We start from the raw sequence: 20,485 nt of genomic DNA, 5'->3' as shown, positions 1-20,485 counted from the left end.
CACTGGCATATCCTGAGACAAAACAAAGATCTCCTTACTTTCGTGGGAGAGAAACCACGAATAGTATATAGAGGAGCCAGTAATTTAAAGAATATTTTAACTAGCAAAAAACTCCAAAATAAATAAAGATGTACTGGGTAATGATTTAAAGGGATTCTACAATTGTGGAAACTGCAAAGCTTGCAATAGTAGCAAAATTATATATACAAAAACTGATACATTTTATTCTAATAAAACGAAAAAGGAATATGTAGTGAAAGAATTTATCACATGTAACACTAATAATGTGATCTATTTATTGACATGCACTTGCGGACTACAATATGTGGGACGTACGACCAGACCTTTGAAAGTCAGAATTTGTGAACACCTCAGGAACACTGAAAAGGGAGTTCTCAATCACTCTGTATCAGCACATATTAATTTAATCCATAATGGTGATATCAAAAATTTGCACTTTATGGGGATACAGAGGGTATCAAAGCCATGGAGAGGGGGTGACCATATAAAGATCCTAAATAAAACCGGGATGAAATGGATCTTTGAATTGGAAACCCTCTCTCCTAATGGCTTGAATATTGATTTTGAAATGTATAATTATATTTAATATTTTTTAATTTTTTATATTCTTTATATGTACATATATTAATATTGCCTACATTGATATGTCATATTTTTTTAATTTTGTTCCCTTGATTGGGGTATTTTATATTGATTATTTTCTTGTATGCTTTTTCCCCCCTTTTTCCCTTTTTGCCTCGAGCTAATTTCATCTTCTGTATGTTGGAATTATGCTTGGAATTTTTCTGACCATTAATTCTTATGATTACGAGCAAAAACGGACTTGATAACAGTTGGAACGCAAGAATGCCGTAAGTGGAACGCATACGAACCCGGAAGTACCAGCGGTGGAACGCAAAAATGCGGAAGTGATAATTACAACGTCAGAGCCCGGAGTTACAGAGTAAACGGACTTATGTGATTGGTTGATGGGCGAAGGGGGCGGGTTCCATGTACCCGTTTCCCGGCAAAATTGCTTATTTAAATGTATATTGAGCTTGGATATAATATTGCACCTGAGGAAGACGTATTGTGACGTCGAAACGCGTTGTGCTCGATGCTGGCATTACCCAATTTGGAATGTAAGATTTTATATGCTTTTTAATAAATTATACTCTTGATATATTTCTAAAATTGGTGTTTTGCCTGCTCTATTTCCCTCATATTCTGAGGATCAAGCTCCAGCTTTGTGGACTTCAGTGGAAACTCCTCCCTAAGCGATTATACCTGAGCCAGTTTATCCATTAACAGGCTCCAACCCATGTGAGTGGGACCATAAAAGACTGCTGTATTAGATTTATTTTACATTGCAGTATTATGCTATGACCTTTTCTGTTTATTGTGTATAGGAGCTATGTTTATAGACACCTATTACAATAAGGTATTTATCCTCATCTCATACATATATCTTGGGATATACCACTAACATATTATTGTGTGTAATTATTTAAAATGTCTGCCTTTCTGTGGTCTTTATTAACTAACACACCCATGTCTGTTTGTTTGATTTTTTTTATAAATTACACACCCATGTCTGTTTGTTTGATTTTTTTTATAAATTAAATGCTTTAAAAAAAATGTGACGGTAGGTTTTATTCTCTTTGGCTATCACTTTCTCATGTTCTAGTTTAGCCCATCTAAATAAGATGCCTCTGATTTGTCTGATTTAAATGCTTCCCCACTAAGCCACAATAGTTTCATTGTAATTCTTTTATATTTATTAACCAATTGTACATACTATCTAATATGTGTTTGAAAATATTCCAATGATATTCAGTGTTTTTTCACTAAAGAGTTTATACCAGTTGATATGTTGTGAAGCTGTCCTAATCTTATCGAAATTGTCCTTTTTAATAATTATATGTTCTAGTATACCCCATGTGCATTTGCTTTTTTGAGTTTATTTCAAAAGACGCCGTATTGTGATCACTATTTTCCAAGTGCTCCCATACTTGAATGTTTGGAATTGCTTGGGATTGCTCCAGAGGGTTCCAGTTTGACAGCTTATTAACAGTGTAGAGGAGTAGGAACCTATTAACAAAGAAAACATTTCAAACAGACCACTAATTTAAACGGGGCCTGAACATGGGTGCCTTGAGAACCTGAAATTTTAGTCATGTCACAGATTAACCAAAGGATAGCACCCACAGTCTTATAATACTATAACCGCTACATGGACATATAGTGGTTATGGTGTATATTTGTGTATACATATGATTTTATGAATTTTATATGGTTAATAAAAACAAAACAAAAAAGTACTAAAAAAATCAGTTTAGCCGTAGCCCAGTTCACTATTTAGTAAACAATGATAACCAAACAGTAGAGGGCTAAGAATGTAAGCAGGGGGGGCAGGACAGGGGGGGATATATGATGTAACTGGAAGTATTGTATTCTAGTTTTTGCGGTATTAGTATACAATGTTTAATATAATATTAAGAAATGGAGTGCAGTTTAAATTGGGCTATTTCTGTGTAGTTCTCTCCAAGTCCAAATGTAGCCAGCCCTTTCCTGCACCCGAACCACCAGGAGATAAAAAGGCACCATACCCATATATGATACTATGTTATTTGCAACTTTTTCTTTACTTTGTAAGCCAGAAGGGAAAGTTAAAAATAACTAGAAGCACATAGTATTGACTTTGATATTTTTCTGCTTCTAATGAGATATTTTATTCTATAGCTCTGAAATATCCCTGATTTAGGCTTTCGGTAGGTGGCATCTTTGAAATTACCATTCCTGGCTCAAACACAAATCCTCTGTGGAAATGTTGCCACCCATCCAGTGGGCTACATAGTGCTGAATGAATTATTACCATCAAGAGTGGAGAGATGATTTACAGCTAAAAATCAGCAAACCCCCAGGTAATTGGGAACCGCTGCCTCTGATTTTACTACAGTGCTCTGCTATTAACTGTGCACTTTCTGGTAACAAAGGGGATTCATTACAGCGTGGACTGTACATCCATCTACAAGCAGCTGGTGTGACAAAAGAAGAGGGAAACGGTAAAATCAATGTCTGTGAGAAAGATTAATTGCATGCTGTCAGTTGACAGGCCTGTGTCTCTGAACTACAAATCCCAGCAACCTTCTGAATACTGGCTGTTCTTAGCTGATACAGAGCAAAATCAAGAGTTTCCTTGTTTTAGCAATGGTCTTTGCTGTTCCTAGAACAAAGTATCACAAGTGGAAAAGTTTCCAGACTGTTGAAAAAAGTCCAAAATTAATGAGTATGCAAGTGAGTTGCTTAGGTAGCAAATAAAACAGGGGCTTCAGCACTACTGTGCATTGACCTAAGTCCTTCTAAAACCACACCTTAAGTCCTAACGTTCTATGATCACATTCTGACACCAAACCTTTAAATGAAATTAGAATACAACTTAAACCTATATTTGTAAACTCTACATTAGAATAAATCTAAACCTATATTTATAAACTCTACATCAGAATAAATCTAAACCTATATTTATAAACTCCACACCTGTCCCATGCTGTATTAAGCTGATTCGTTAACTCCAAAAATGCTCAAGAACTGCTGAATCCTGCTGGAGAGAGTCTCATTCTGTTTTTGACTTCCTCCACTATAAATTTATGCCACGCTAGTTTTGCTCTTTCCTCCGCAAAAGAAAACTGCTTTATACTCTCATAACCACTCCTCTTTCACACTGTTAACTCTCTTCTACACCATGTTGATGATCCACTTCCTACTAACGTGACGGCTACAAACATTGCAGTGCACTTCACTTGGAAGATTTCTGTCATCAGGAAAGAGATCTCTAATTGCTCTCCTATCCCCTGCCAATACTTACCCCAATCCCACACCCTCCTCTGTTTTATACTCACTTACAACCGCTACACTAGCAGTAGTTTCTGCTCTACTTTGGTCTTCCAGCTGCACCACTTGTTCCCTTGACCATATTCCCTCACATCTCACTTGTGCTCTGTCTCTTTCTCTGCCCCTCACTAAAATATTTAATCTCTTCCACTTCTGGCATAATTTCTTCACCCTTCAACAACACAACCATCACCCAATTCTATAAAAGCCCAACCTGGACCCTAACTCCCTATCCCATTACCGGCCTATCTTGCAAGTACCGTTTGCCTCCAAGATCCTCAAGAGAGTTATGTACGCTAAATTGACCAACTTATTTGAATACAACTCTCTACTCGACCTGCTTCAATATGGTTTCTGCGCTCATCACTCTGTGGTAACTGCCCTGACCAGAGTATCCAATGATTTAATTGCTTAGGGCTGGCGCCTCCATTAGGCGAACTAGGCATTCGCCTATGACGCCGGCCTGCTGTGGGCGTCCACTGGGACATACACACACACCCTGTCTTGGGCCGCAGTGAGGGGGGCGGAGCAGGCAGGTGGCAAAGGAGGCCCTTCTTGCAGCTTCTCAATCCTCCCTTGGGCGCCCCCTGTGATGCTGGGAGCCTAAGTGTGTGTGTGTGTGCGTGTGTGTGTGTGTCTGTCTGCCAGTGAGTGTGTGTGTGTCCGTCAGTGAGTGTATGTCTGTCAGTGAGTGTATGTCTGTCAGTGAGTGTATGTGTGTCAGTAAGTGTGTGTGTGTGTCTGTAAGTGAGTGAGTGTATGTCTGTCTGTCAGTGACTGTGTCTGTCTGTCAATAAGTGTGTGTGTGTGTTTGTCAGTGAGTGTGTGCCTGTCAATGAGTGTCTGAGTAAGTGAATGTCGGTCAGTAAGTGTGTGTTCGTCTGTCAGTAAGTGTGTGTGTGTGTGTGTCAGTGAGTGAGTGAGTGAGTGTGTGTGTGTCTGTCAGTGAGTGAGTGTATGTCTGTCAGTGAGTGTATGTCTGTCAGTGAGTGTATGTGTGTCAGTAAGTGTGTGTGTCTGTAAGTGAGTGAGTGTATGTCTGTCTGTCAGTGAGTGTGTCTGTCTGTCAATAAGTGTGTGTGTGTGTCTGTCAGTGAGTGAGTGTATGTCTATCAGTGAGTGTATGTGTGTGTGTCAGTGAGTGAGTGTGTGTGTGTATGTCTGTCAGTGAGTTAGTGCATGTCTGTCAGTGAGTGTCTGAGTGAGTGTATGACTGTCAGTAAGTGTGTGTGTGAGTGTGTCTGTCAGTGAGTGTCTGAGTGAGTGTATGTCTGTCAGTGAGTGTGTGTGTGTATGTCTGTAAGTGAGTGTGAGTGTCAGTGAGTGAATGTCTGTCAGTAAGTTTCTGTGTGTGTGTGTGTGTGTCAGTGAGTAAGTGTATGTCTGTCAGTGAGTGTGTGTGTGTCTGTCAGTGAGTGTCTGTGTGTGTGTGTCTGTCAGTGATTGAGTGTATGTCAGTGAGTGTGTGCGTGTGTGTGTGTGTGTGTGTCTGTCAGTGAGTGTCTGTCAGTGAGTGGCATCAAGGGGTGGCAAAATGGATCTTTGCCTAGGGCAGCAGAAATCCTTGCATCGACCCTGTCACTACTGTCTCCAAATAATCCTTGACCTTTCTGTTGCTTTCATAACTGTTGATCATCAAGAACTTCTCATCCTCCGTAAACTCTGTCTATGAGACTCTGCTCTTTCCTGGTTCTCCTCCTACCTTTCCCAGCTATTTTTCAGTGTTTCTTTTACTGGCTCTTCCTCTTCTCTGAAACCTCTCTCTGTCGGCGTTTCCCAAGGTTCTGTACTTGGTCTCCTACTGTTAAAGATCTTTACTGCCTCCCATGGTAAACTCCTCAGCTCTCTTGGCTTCCAATATCATTTCTATGTGACTGGCATGCAAATCATGTCCTCTCCTGATCTCTTGCCATCCCTGTTAACTTCTGTCTGTGACTACCTCTCTGCTATTTCCAACTGGATGGTTGCTCATTATCTTAAAAAACTTGTTCAAAACAGAACTTCTTGGCTTTTCTTCCCTCGAGTGTTGCTATTGCTGTGTCTGCCTGCGTGCATGTCAATGGTACTACCATCAGCTCTACCATGCTGATTTGCTGCTTAGGTGTTCTATTTTACTCCAAACTTTCCTCCACCCCTCAAGTCCAGTCACTTGCCAAATCCTGCTGCTTTTATCTAAAAAAAAATAGCTTGCATCCTCCCCTAGCAAACAGCAGGCGTGGTCAAGGTGCTGGTCCACGCTGTTTTCGCTCATCTTGAATACTGCAATCCCAGTGGTCTTACATGTTCCAAGCTGGTCCTGTTACAGTCCATAATGTATTCAAGGCTCATCTTCCTGTCTGACCGCACCTCCCATGCCACCCCCTCTGACAGTCCTTACACTGGCTTTCCATAAGATTTACGACTCAATTTATAATAATGGCCTTTGCTTACAAGTCTCTACATAACGCTGCTTCTACCTACCTATCCTCACTTATACACAAGCATGTCCTCTCCAGGGCCCGACGCTCTGCCGAAGATCTGCATCTATTCTCTGTTTGTACTTGCACCTCTGACACATGCTTTCAAGAGTTCTCTTGGGCTGCGTCATTGCTATGAAACTCCCTTCCCTGCTCCATTAGGCTCTCACGCAATCTCAGTTATTTCAAAAGAACATTAAAAACTTACTTTCGGACCAGACACGAGCAAAAGCTGGTATACAAAATCACCTTTGCTGCCCGGAGAACGATGGCACAAGCTTCGGTAAAGCCATACACTACCTCCATGGCAGCAGTAATAGCCAAAATAAAAGATGCATGCCTCATGGATGACTTAACCGCGAGGGTGTGGGGAACAATCAAGGGGTTTGAGAAAAAATGGGAAATTTGGGTCCCCATAAGAACCCCCAGATTTCGTACAGACCAGGAAAAGGGAATACAGGCCTGGCGACCCCCTTCCTCTCCTCCTTTCCGACCCTTAATCATCTCCCTGTATAATACCCATCTCATCTGTGTTCTCATACTTATTTCCTACCTATACTTTTTCCCATGGCCACTTTACATGCATAAACATGCACAGAGGGGAGCTCCGGGGAGAGGAGTTTCCCCGCACCTGGACCTCCTGAGCGGGGATCCTTGTGTGGGGACTATGTAACCTCACAACTCTAACTCAGAGCGGTGTGGCCCTCTCTGTCGGTGCACTAGCTAACATCAGGTCTGAGTTCTAATGTCAACCACTATCGTACCACTTCACTGTTTTTTTTGTTTGTTTTTCATTGTTAATTTTTATTTCTTACATACACAGAAAAAACAACATAAGTTATAAACAATAATAAAACACAATAACATAAATTAAATAAAATAAAAATACATACCGTATATATTCGAGTATAAGCCGAGTTTTTTAGCACATTTTTTGTGCTAAAAAACCCCAACTCGGCTTATACTCGAGTCAATAGTCTGTATTATGGCAATTTGCATTGCCATAATACAGACAGGGGCTGTGGGGGCTGGCAGAGCTGTAACTTACCTCTCCTGCAGCTCCTGTCAGCTCTCTCCTCCTCCGCGCCGTCCGTTCAGCACCTCGGTCAGCTCCCACTGTAAGTCTTGCGAGAACCGCGGCTCTCGCGAGACTTACACTGGGAGCTGACAGAGGGAGCTGCACGGACGGCGAGGAGGAGGAGGAGGGAGCTGACAGGAGCTGCAGGAGAGGTAAGTTACAGCTCTGCCAGCCCCCCTCCCCCCCCCACTGCCAATGCCACTGGACCACCAGGGAAGGAGAGCCCCCCCTCCCTGCCATATATCAAGCAGGGAGGGGGGACGAAAAAAAAAAATTAGTAATAATAAAACAATAATAATAATTAAATAATAAATAATAATACAATAATAATAATAATTAAATTAAATAAATAAAAATAATAATAAATAATAATAAAAACAATGAAAAGAATAAAAAAATTGCCCACCCCCCACCAAGGCTCTGCAACACACACACACACACACACACACACACACACTGCACTCATACACACACACTGCACTCATACACTGCATTCATATACACACGTTACACTCATACACACACGCTGCACTCATACACACACGCTGCATTCATACTCACACTGCATTCATACACTCACACTGCATTCATACACACACACTGCACTCATACACACACTGCATTCATACACACATTGCATTCATACACACACGCTGCATTCATACACACACGCTGCACTCATACACACACTGCATTCATACACTCACACTGCATTCATACACTCACACTGCATTCATACACACACACTGCATTCATTATACACACACTGTAAATAAATATTCAATTAATATATTTTTTTTAGGATCTAATTTTATTTAGAAATTTACCAGTAGCTGCTGCTTTTCTCACCCTAGTCTTATACTCGAGTCAATAAGTTTTCCCAGTTTTTTGGGGTAAAATTAGGGGCCTCGGCTTATATTCGGGTCGGCTTATACTCGAGTATATACGGTAAATAAAATAAATTCAATTTTGCTTTTCTTTGCTATTGCCTTAATTTAATTTATAATCCTTATATTCAACTTATACAAGTATTCAAAGTAAAAATAATTGACATTGACAATTAGTTCTTACTCACAAGCGGAATGCTCAGCATATTCTTCCTGTTTTAACAGTTTTAACAATTTTTTACTTAAATCTTTTAACTTTGCAGTCATACCCTATCAATTATTCATTAATATGCAATAATGTACACGCTTTAACCTCATATCTGTTTTAGTTTATTCCTCCTTTTGCTATAACCTCTATTTATACCTTACACCTATATGCTAACCAATCTTGCCATGCTTTTTCATGGCCACCTTCTCTTCCTTCTATTTTATTTACTATTCTCTCATATTGATACATCTTGTCTACTCTTTCCTGCACTTCCAAGATATTTGGTGGGATTGTTTTTTTCCAATTTTGAGCAATGCTTATTTTTGCAGCGATTAATATATGAATAATAACTACATTATTTTTTATTCGACTCCACTCTTGGTATATGTGTAAAAGATAGAACTCAGGGAAATTTGGTATCACTGTATCCATTAAAATTTGAATTAATAATTTAACATCGTTCCAAAACTGTACAAGACGAGAGCATCCCCCAAAAATATGTAATAAAGTTCCCTTCTCCCTTTAACACCTCCAGCACCTGTCAGAGGTAGCTTCATACATTCGAGACACTTTTGCGGGAACTAAGTACCAACGCATTAATATTTTGCTATAAGCTTCCCAATATGTAAGGCTGTGAGATATTTGTTTAGTAATTTTTATAGTTTGATACCAATGGGATAGATCAAAGGTTTTTAATAGGTCTCGTTCCCATATTATCATATAAGGCAACTTTTCTTCCCCATTTACATATAAAAGGCTTTTATAGCATATTGAAAGAGGTTTACTCTCCATATTAGGGTTCAAACAGAATTTACCCAACCAAGTCACTAAGGCCATATCTAATTTTAACAGCTTATTTTCTAACCAAAAATTAAATACGAAAATACCTCTTTATTCGGAAGGGCAAACTCGGATATGATTTGAGCCCTACCTCATTATATAACATATGCACTTTACTAATGCCATTAGTTTCCCAAGTATTCAAATTTAAATCTTGTATAAAGTACTTTATTACATATAATGGTGCTAAGACTAATAGCTTTACACCTTTTAGCAATTTAGGAGTCCATTTTGACCAATGATAGAGCATTAATTTTGTCATAAAAAGCATGTTTTTGCCTATTGACCCATTCATTAAGGTCTTCCATAAAGGCTTTTCTATTAAATAGGGTTTAGCGCAAGCTTGTTCCAGTTTTAACCATACTGGTGAATTTAAACGAAAAAGTACTGCCAAAGCATAGGACAACATAGATGCCTGATAATATTTAATAATATTAGGAATACCCAATCCGCCTTGTAGATATGGAAGCTCTGTAAGCCTAGCTGCCACCCTTGGCGTTTTTTTTTTTTCCATATATATGAGTTAAACATATGTTGAAATTTTTTTAATACATTTTTTGGCACAGCCACAGGAATAGTTTGAAAAAGATACAATATATGGGGTAAGACCATCATTTTAATTTTATGTACACGCCCTAACCAAGATGTCCCCAAAGTCCCCCAATTTTCTAACTGATCTTTTAATTTATGTAATACAGGAATATGATTGTGCTTAATTAAAAGAGAGCTTGTTTTAGTAAGTATAATCCCCAGGTATGTTAGAAAATCTTTGCGCCAATCGAACGAGTAAGTACACTGCTAATTGATTTATCTCTGCTTTAGGTACACCCAACGGTAACGCCTGGGTTTTTTTTAACATTATTTTTTATAATAGGAGATCATGCTAAATCTTTCCAACAGTTTTACTAAATATGGTAATGATTCTTTAGGTTTTGATACAAATAAAAGTGCATCATCAGCAAAAATAGCTAATTTTTGTTCCCCAATCGGGGTATTTAACCCACATATACCTGCATGTTGTTTTATGTGTCTAATCAAAGGCTCTAAGGTTATTATAAAAAATAATGGGGAAAGTGGGCACCCCTGCCGTGTTCCATTTGAGATCTCAAATTTAGAGGATATAAAACCAGTATTCATAACCTTCGCTGATGGTTTTGAGTATAATGCCATAATATTGTTCACAAAGCATTGTGGAAAATTGTATTTCTGGAGGACATGCTCCATATAACCCCAATTCAAACGATCAAACGCCTTTTCAGCATCTAAAGCAAGCAAAATCCCTTGGTGATTATTAATGTTTGCCCATTCTATAAGATTAATATAATGTCTTGTATTATCCTCTACTTGTCTACCTGAAACAAAACCAGCTTGCTCCTCTGAAATAAGCCCCAATAGGATCGGTTTTATTCGAGATGCCAATACTTTAGCATATATTTTTATATCTACATTTAGGAGTGAAATGGGCCTGAGGTTATCGCATTCTGTTGGTGATTTACCAGGCTTAGGAAGGGTTACTGTAAATGCCTCTAACATTTCCGGCGGTATCGCATTTGGTGTTTTAAAGCTATTAAAAAGCTTCGTAAGAAATGGTGTCAAGATCGGTTCCATTTTGATATAATAATAGTTAGAAAAACCATCTGGCCCTGGTGCTTTATGTTTGGGAAGAGCCAATATAGCTTTGCTTATTTCGTCTTCTATAAATGGCTCCACCAACATCTGTTGTTGACTCACTGAAATTTTAGGAAGATCTATTTCCTCAAAAAATTTCTCTATTTCAGAGCCAGAAGGCTGTAATATATTTGAGTCTTCCGTTAAATTATAAAGTTTCCTATAATAACTTGCTAATTCAGCTACAATATCTTTTGGGTTAAATAATTTACAATTATTCGTCAAGATCATATAGGGGATTCACTTCACTGTTTTAATGTATGGACATAATGATGTTAACTGATAATATGGGGACTGTATATAAACACCACTTGTAAGACATAACAAAACAAAATTTGACAATGATGCACTCGGTAGGGCCCTAAACACTGTTTGTATGGTCATTGTCAAAGACGCAAGCAATACGAAGTTTGTACATGTTCCGCTTATTATCATGGTCAAACCGACAATCCAGTACCACAAAAGGGAATACATGGTACATGCTGGTAACCTATAGGATATCGCCCTCGAGGGCAACCTCTCTTAAAGGGACACTATAGTCACCAGAACAACTACAGCTTAATGTAAAGGCAGTGTTTACATTGCCCCTAGGGACACCTCCAAGTGGCCACTCCTTAGATGGCCACTGGAGGGGCATTCTGGCTCAGGGCTGCACAGAAAGCATTTCTGGAAATGTTATAAAATTTACACTATGATGTTTTGTCTTGGACCATAATTGCTATGTAAGTAACCAATCAGAGTGTTGTTATGAGTCAAATTACACAGCGTGGGAACATTCCAAAGAACTTTCCCACGCTGTGTAAAATGACACAGAACACTCTGATTGGCTGGATTTCAAGCTAACCTATCAGAGTGCTGTGACAGGTAAATGTAGAGACTTACCTGTCAGGCCCTTCATTTACCTGTCAGAGCTTAAATGGCTTAAACCTACCAACCAGAGTGCTGTGAGCCTAATTGCAGGGCGGGGCAGCGTCCTCCATGGGTGAAGATGGATTATTTTTTTTGCGCTCTGGTTTTTTGTTTGTTTTTTAAAGTGCGTCGGTTATTATGAATTTTTATTTGGCCTTTTTTGGGGCTGAAATAAGATGTTAGAAAAAAGAAGACCTCAAATGGTAAGTTTTTTTTTCAGGTACCTAGTTATTGGTCCCCCCTCACTAAATATTTTTTTGGGGAGGGGGCGACTAGGGGATTGGGGACCCCTAGTCACCTGGGGGGTATATTTTTATTTAGGGCCCCCACCCGCCGCTCAGGGGTGGAGGCCAGGGGAGAGGACAATAGGTCCCCCCCTTATTGGTATTTAGGGCCCCCACCCACCGCTCAGGAGTGGGGGCCAAGGGGGAGGACATTAGGTCCCCCCTCCCTACTGGTATTTAGGGTCCCCACCCGCCGCTCAGGGGTGGGGGCCAGGGCAGAGGAAAATAGGTGCCCACACTTATTCTAATTTAGGGCCCCCACCTGCCGCTCAGGGGTGGGGGCCAGAGGGAAGGACAGTAGGTGTCCCCCCATTATTTTACTTTAGGGCCCCCACCCGCTGCTCAGGGGTGGGGGCCTGGGGGGAAGACAACAGGTTCCCCCTGTTTAAAAGCCCCCACTTGCACTGCACGGGTGGGGGGCCCACGTTTTGTTTTGTTTTTTAACAGTGAGCAGCCTCACTGTTTAATAGACATGCCCCTTCTCGCGGTATAGCAAGTAGGGGCAAAATTTACTAATACTAAGTAATTTTTACTTAGTATTAGTAAATTTGGCTGAAAGACCAATTTAGGTCTTTCAGCCTTTTGGTAAATAACTCCCTAATACCGTGGGCCTTTTGGTAGATAACTCCCTAATATCTACTAAGTGGCTGCAAGATAAGTCTAGAAGTGCCAAAGTCCCGATATGACGAAATTTCAAAGTGTCGAAGTTCCGAAGTGCCGAACGGAAGTGCCGAAGTCCCGAAGTTCCGAATTGCCGAAGTTCCGAATTGCCGAAGTTTCGAATTTCTGAATGCCAAACCGAACCGAAATTTTTTCCCATGCACACCCCTAATTGGTATAATAAACTATTATTTATTTTTTTTAATAAAAAGTGCTCAGGCGCCCGTGCAGCCCTAAAAAATAACATGGCTCTCACAACAACAGTACATAATAAGGTAAACAAGCAAACAGTGTAAAGTGTGCACAGTGCAAAACAAAAATAAACCTGTCCAAAAAATAAACAGAGGAAAATAAATGAAAATACTTTCCCTAAAGGGACACTATAAGGACCCAGACCAGTTCAGTTCATTGAAGTGGTCTGGGTGCAGTGTCCCATGCCCCTTAACCCCGCAATGGTAATTATTGCAGTTTTTGATAACCTGCAATACTTACACTGCAGGGTTAACTCCACCTCTAGTGGCTGTATACTTCCGGGTGGTTAGTCGACTTTTGGTCGCCTAACTGACGCTGCACGTCCTCACGCTTTGCATGAGGACATCCAGCGTAACCCAAAACCCCATAGGAAAGCATTATACAATGCTTTCAGGTGGGAGAAGTCTTAATGCTATCGTGGAGGAGGAGGAGGAGGAGGAGCGGAGGCGGAGCCTGAAACAGCTCAGAGGGACTTTGGCGCTGGAATCAGGTAAGTGATAACGTTTTTTTTTTAACCCCTTCAACACCACAGGGGAATAGGGAAGGGGTGGGGGGGCATGTGGGAGAGGGGTCTTTGTTTTCCTAGCACCATAGTTTCTCTTTAAAAACAATAGGGAAAATGATGGATCAAAAAGACAAAAAAATTATATAAAAAAAAAGAGGAACTGCAAGATCTCATAGTATAGCATATAGTGTAGCATATATCTAACAGTATAGTAAAATAGGCTGATAATAAGAACCAGGGAAAATAGAAGGGGAGATACAGTGCTAACTCCAAAGGCAGAAGAAGAATGTCTGTTATTGGGTACCCTAATAACCCAAGAGGAACAAGGAAAAAATACAGAAAAAATAGACTGTGCCAAATACGAAATACTAAATAATCATATTTGGATATGTATGTACAATATTATATATAAAACTATTGAGCTATAACAATATTAAAGAGTCCCAGCAAAAAAGTATTTTTTTTTAGATAAGAACCTATTGAAGATAGTGTCTCTTGAACCTATTGAAGGTCAGTCTCTTATCCTCCTTAGTGTTTAAATAGACAAAACTTTAGTGCAGATGAAGAATTCTGTTGTTGGTGTCTCATATGAAATAAAACACAAAATAAACCATCAATAGTGTAATCCAGTATATACAATGTATTAGGTAAAATTAAGGTAAAATACACTCACAAGGAGAGCGCTTCCAATCAGCTCTTAGATAGGGCTCTGAGCGGTACGAACCCCAATCAAGGATAAATCTGGAGATGTCCTCTTTTGATGTTCACAATGTAAACAGCATATGAAAGGAAGAAAACGAGATATAGTGCTCACCGTTTAAAACAATTGTACTTTTAAAAAAATATATAAAACAACTCAACGATATCAGCTTGGGTGGCATGATCCCAACCAAGGATATATGTAGGTAGATGTGGAGGTTCTTTTAGATTAATAAAATAAAATGCAGGATACAAAATACATAAAAAATAAACATAACATTTTGAGGGTAAAACAATGTTTACTGTAATATACCACACAAAATAAAAACAGATAAAAAAAAGTCCTTCTATATAATAATAAGAACCACTCACATGGTCCATGGTCCTGTCAGACATTGAGAGGCTCCATAAATACAGCGTAGGTGTCCTCTCTTCACTGGCCCAGATAGTCAGGAAAGGTAAACATGAACCAACCAGGCACCAGCAGATAGCTCTAAAAATATTTTATTACAATAAAAAAAATACAATAAAAACAAGGCAGTGCCAGATAAAAGGTAGAGATAGAGCAAAACTAATATTTAGTATCTCACCACTGGCTGGCCTCTCCCAGCAAAACACGTTTTGACTAAACAGTGTTTGTCATATGCCTCTGGCATCCTCCAGTGAAGAGGACGAGTCTTTAATAGAATGTGCCTACTCGTTCCACTTCCAGTTATCCAATTCTACTAATAAACTTCCTAATGATAACATCACATATATTTATTACATACCTCCCAACAATTTGAATTGACAAAGAGGGCCATTTTCATTTTAGTGGTGTGACTGGGGGCTTGTTCTGAGAAGATTTTGGTGACTGATTTACAATAAATTATACAACTACATTGTAATGTAGAACAATAAGGATGTATCCTATTTTCACAGACTAATTTCTACACACATTTCTTCTAGTTTAACCCCTTAAAAAAAGGGGCAATTGTCCAAACCAAAACAAACCTTGAATTTAAGATATAGGTTTGCTCCACTGTAATTTCAGGGTATCTCTTGGGGTGCTTCCATACATATTATATATTGTTTTTTAAAGTACAGAAAGGACTTTCATTTAATATCCTATTTGTATAACTAACACAACATTATGTGTGAATAAAATGTTAAAAAATTGAGAACAAATAAAAAGAGAAAAATATATTATTTTCACATTTTTGTTTATAATAACTGTTACACATTTCCCTAATGCTTGCAACTAACCATATGCCTACCCAAATCTTATCCTTAAAGGGACACTAAAGTCACCCAGACCACGTCAGCTCAATGAAGTGGTCTGGGTGCCAGGTCGCCCAGGTTTTCACTCTTCAGATGTAAACATAGCAGTTTCAGAGAAACTGCTATGTTTACCTTGCAGGGTTAATCCAACCTCTAGTGGCTGTCTTCCTGACAGCCGCTAGAGGCGCTTCTGACAATGCTGGATGCAAAATTCGCATCCAGCGTGCAGAACGTTAATAGGAAATCATTGAGAAATGCTTTCCTATGGACTGTTTGAATGCGCGCGTGGCTCTTGCCGTGCATGTGCATTCCGCTCCAAAGTAAGTAACTGAAAGGGTTTTAACCCCTTAAGACCGCAGGACGTTCTATGCCGTCCTTATTTTGGTGGCTCTAAACGCCCCAGGACGGCATAGAACGCCCTGTGATCTGATGTACTTACCCGGTCGCCGGCGATCCCACGCCGGCGATCGCGGTATGGGGGACTTACCTGGGAACCCAGGGAGTCCCCCTCTGTCCTCTTCGACCCCCCAGGGCCATGTGATCGCGAGGTCCTTGCGAGGACCCCGCGATCACATGGACGGCATAGCCGTCCATGTCAATGCCAGCAGGGGGAGTGCCTGTAATGACAGGTACTCCCCCTGCTGTCTGAAAAATAAATGAAACGTGTTAAATAAGTGTAAAATTAAATAATATATACTTAGATCATATATATATTTATTATATATATGATCTAAGTATATATATACACATATACACATATACACATAAATACACATACACTGTCTACGTGTATTTTAATATTAATATATACATAATTATATAAATATATTAATATCAAAATACACGTACGATATTGATTAAATATATATATATAATTTTCATGATATATATATTTATATATAATAAAAAATAAATAAATATATAAATATGTTAAAAAATAAAATTAAAAAAATAATAAAAAATAAATAGATAAAAAATATATAAACATGCGTCATTTAGTTCTAACTGTATTTTAAAATTAATATATATATATTGATATCAAAATACATGTAGAACGAATAAATATATATATTTATATACATAAGTATATACGTATATATCACTATATATATATATATACCTATATATAAATAAAAATAATAAATTATATACATATATATATACACTCATATATATATAATAATTCTACGTATATATTTATGTAATAATTTAACATAATTAGGTAATTTCATTAATTACAATTTGCAGGACCTGCCTGCCAACCCAGGCCGAAAGTTCAGGGAATTAAATTTTCTAGCACTATATTTAACCCTGTAACTTTCCAAGACACCATAAAACCTGTACATGGGGGGTACTGTTTTACTCGGAAGACATCGCTGAACACAAATATTAGTGTTTCAAAACAGTAAAATATATTACAACAACGATATCGTCAGTGACAGTGACATTTTTTGCATTTTTCACACACAACTGACGATATAATTGTTGTGATACGTTTTACTGTTTTGAAACACTAATATTTGTGTTCAGCGAAGTCTCCTGAGTATAACAGTACCCCTCATTTACAGGTTTTATGGTGTTTTCAAAAGTTACAGAGTCAAATATAAGGTTTGCGTTTCAGTTTTTTCACATTAAAATTCGCCAGGTTGCCTTTGAAACCGTATGGTAGCCCAGGAATGAAAATTATCCCCATGATGGCATACCATTTGCAATAGTAGACAACCCAGGGTATTGCAAATAGGGTATGTTCAGTTGTTTTTAGTAGCCACTTAGTCACAAACACTGGCCAAAATTTGGGGGCGGGGCCTAACCTGCAAGCTGAACAGTCGCATGGTGGAGGGGCTCCCACTACTCATGCTGATTATAGGGAAATACTCACGGACATAAAGCCCAAAACAATGCCGGGGTGTGCTACCCAAGTTAAGGGCACCCTGGTGAATCGCCTGATACCAAACACTAGAGTTTCCCGCAATTGTGAACCCGAGGTGGCACGCTGCAGCCTGCAGCGGATTGAGCTGAGGGGAGACGGCCGTTCTCCTCGCCCATGCGCCGGGGGTACACAGCCACTGACTGCCCGCTCCCCCCCCTCAGGACCGGTGGGGGTGATCCCGGTCCAACCCCTCAAAGCAGCCTGGACACAACGGACACAAACAGCAGAGCCAAACCAGCAGCCTCTAGCTACAAAGGCTTGCGCAATGGCGGACAGCACGTGCTCACAACAGCAGCAAAGAAGAGTGCAACACCCTGGCAAGGCTTAATGCTATATTCAATGCCTTCTGGGAGAAATTGGCTAGCAGAGCGGACAGACTAAAACATCTGTATACTCACCCGAAGAACGTCCCGCACCTCCCTGCTGCAACCACGCTGGTCCCCGTCCGAAGGGAACCCGAAGATGGCGCCGAAGACGGAGACCTTTCCCGCCTAGCTGCAAACCAGCACAATTGAAACAAGCAGCAGGACCAACCAGAAAGATCCTACAGGTTCTCACTAGATTCCGCATGAAGCCGAGACCCACGGTGAAACCGCTGAGAGGCAGACCTCCCTCACAACACTGGATCCTGACAAATCTACGAAGATCCAGGGAGTCTCTGACAGGGGCACCATCTACTTGCAACATATATGCAGATCTCCACAGCACTAGGTCGGCAGACCCAAAGCCGGGACCCACGCAGCTGGACCCTGGTTTGCCCCAGCGGGACTTACATGCCTCACTAACTCCCTTCCCTACGCTGGGTATCGGCTGAAGGGGAACTCGCATGCTGTGAAGACACGGCGGATACCACTCAGAACCCGCCTTGGCTACAACGGACACCACCTGGACTATTCTGCAGCCTCCAAAACCACTACTTTCTATGCCTAGATATAATGTGAACCATAGTTTGCTACTGCATGATTGTTAGGGTACACTTTACCCCTATATATCCTTCTGTGTTCCCAGCTGCCTCCCTGTCAGCCAGGCTATGCTAACTCACAACCCTCTCTCTTGAGCGCAACACGGGTACACTAACCAGATGTAACGAGTGAGCACACCGAGTTTCTGCTGCCAGTCAAACAGGCTCTTACATTACATTAAGTCTATAAGCCTGTTAACGATTTAAAATCACTGTAAATGCCATGTCCGAGAATTCCGTGGATCTGTTTAAATCTCATGTGCTCCAGGTACTTTATACTTCTTAATAATTTGCCTAGCATGCTAACCCAATTGATTATAATGGCAAAGTTTAAGCGCTTTTGTTTTACATTCACATGCCTACCACAATTACCAATATGCACAACCTTTTATAACTGACCATACGTTCATATCCTGTTATCCTTTAAAAAAAAAAAAAAAAAAACGTGCACCTAACTCTTGTCATGGTAATACATGTTTTGATGCTAAATTGGTAAATGTTGCTTTACAAAAATTGTGCTTAATTTTCCACATGCTGACCAACTGTTAACATATGTCTGGTTATATGCTTGTAAATGCTGTTGGGGCATGACGAGCCCACTTGTTATACTTTCAAGCACTCCAAAAATAAATAATAATAATAAAAAAAAAAATTGTGTTCAAATTAGTTTTTTGCATTTTCAAATATTAACACTAACTTTGGCCAGTGTTTGTGACCAAGTGGCTACTAAAAAAGACTGCACATACTCCATTTGCAATACCTTGGGTTGTCTACTTTTGCAAATGGTATGCCATCATGGGGGTAATTCTTATTCCTGGGCTACCATATGGTCTCAAAGGCAACATAACCAATCTGGCGAATTTCAATGTGAAAAAACTGAAATATGTAACACGCTATATTTGACCCTGTAACTTCCCAAAACACCAAAACACCATAAAACCTGAACATAGGGGGTACTGTTTTACACGTGAGACATCGCTGAATACAAATATGTGTATTGTATTGCAGTAAAAGCAAACAGTATTTTGACATTCACACTTAAAATGTCACGTAGAACTAAAACAATTTAAAAAATTCTTATTTTCTCCCATTATTTAATATTTTTTTCATATTAAATTATGTTCCATACCTAAATATTTGATGTTAAACGAAAGCCCTGTTTCCCCTGAATAAAATTATATATAATAATGGGGGGTGCATTTAATATGAAAGAGGTGAATTACGGTTGGACAGACATATAGCGCAAATTCCAGTTTTTGTTTAAGTTTTTTTTGGGATTACAACTTGTACATTTGGCTGCGGTCTTAAGGGGTTAATCCCTTCAGCACCAAGGGTGATGGACCCTGAGGGTGGGTCCTAAGGACGATATAGTGTCAGCAAAACGAGTTTGTTTTCCTGACACTATAGTGATCCTTTCATCCTATACTATCCCTATCGCTAAACCCACACCCAGCATTCACCCTACATCTAACCCTTATCATAACCCAACCCTAACCATATCCTACACTTACCTCTAAATCTAAATCTGTGGTGTCTACTTTCTATATATATATATATATATGTTTGCGTGGCAATTTTGTTTTCTGTTATGGGTATTAAACTTCCAAGACAAACATACAAAACAGTGACATTTTATTTTAGTCCTTGTAGTTTGTGACCTGTAACTTCCAAAATAAACTGAAATCCTACACATATTATGTACTCTATAAATCAAGACACATAACTGAATTGATTTTGAATGACTTTTCCTAAACTGGACATATTATGCAAACGTTATTATTGCCAAAGCTTGGGGAAAAAAAATGATTATTTTTTCCCGCATTATTTTGCATCTTGTTTTGTAATAAATGATAATTATTAAAAATGTGACTTCAAAATAAAGCCCTGTTCGCCCTCTAAAAAACGGTATATCATATGTGTTCAGGGGAGGGCTGGCAGCCTTAGGCCTGGGGGGCAAAACCAGTCAAGTGGCCCATTGCGCCACCCCCCCCCCC

General features: G+C 39.6%; 1 protein-coding gene across 1 annotated transcript in view; it reads left to right on the top strand.

The window, feature by feature from the left end:
• Positions 1-20,485, top strand: part of DPYS (dihydropyrimidinase) — a 359,961-nt gene that overhangs the window by 192,379 nt on the left and 147,097 nt on the right. The gene's annotated exons all lie outside the window — the stretch shown is intronic.

This window comes from Pelobates fuscus, chromosome 4, assembly GCF_036172605.1.
Source record: "Pelobates fuscus isolate aPelFus1 chromosome 4, aPelFus1.pri, whole genome shotgun sequence".
Classification (NCBI taxonomy): Eukaryota; Metazoa; Chordata; class Amphibia; order Anura; family Pelobatidae; genus Pelobates; species Pelobates fuscus.
The sequence above is the reverse complement of the archived record's forward strand: the minus strand, read 5'-3'. Positions and strand labels throughout refer to the sequence as shown.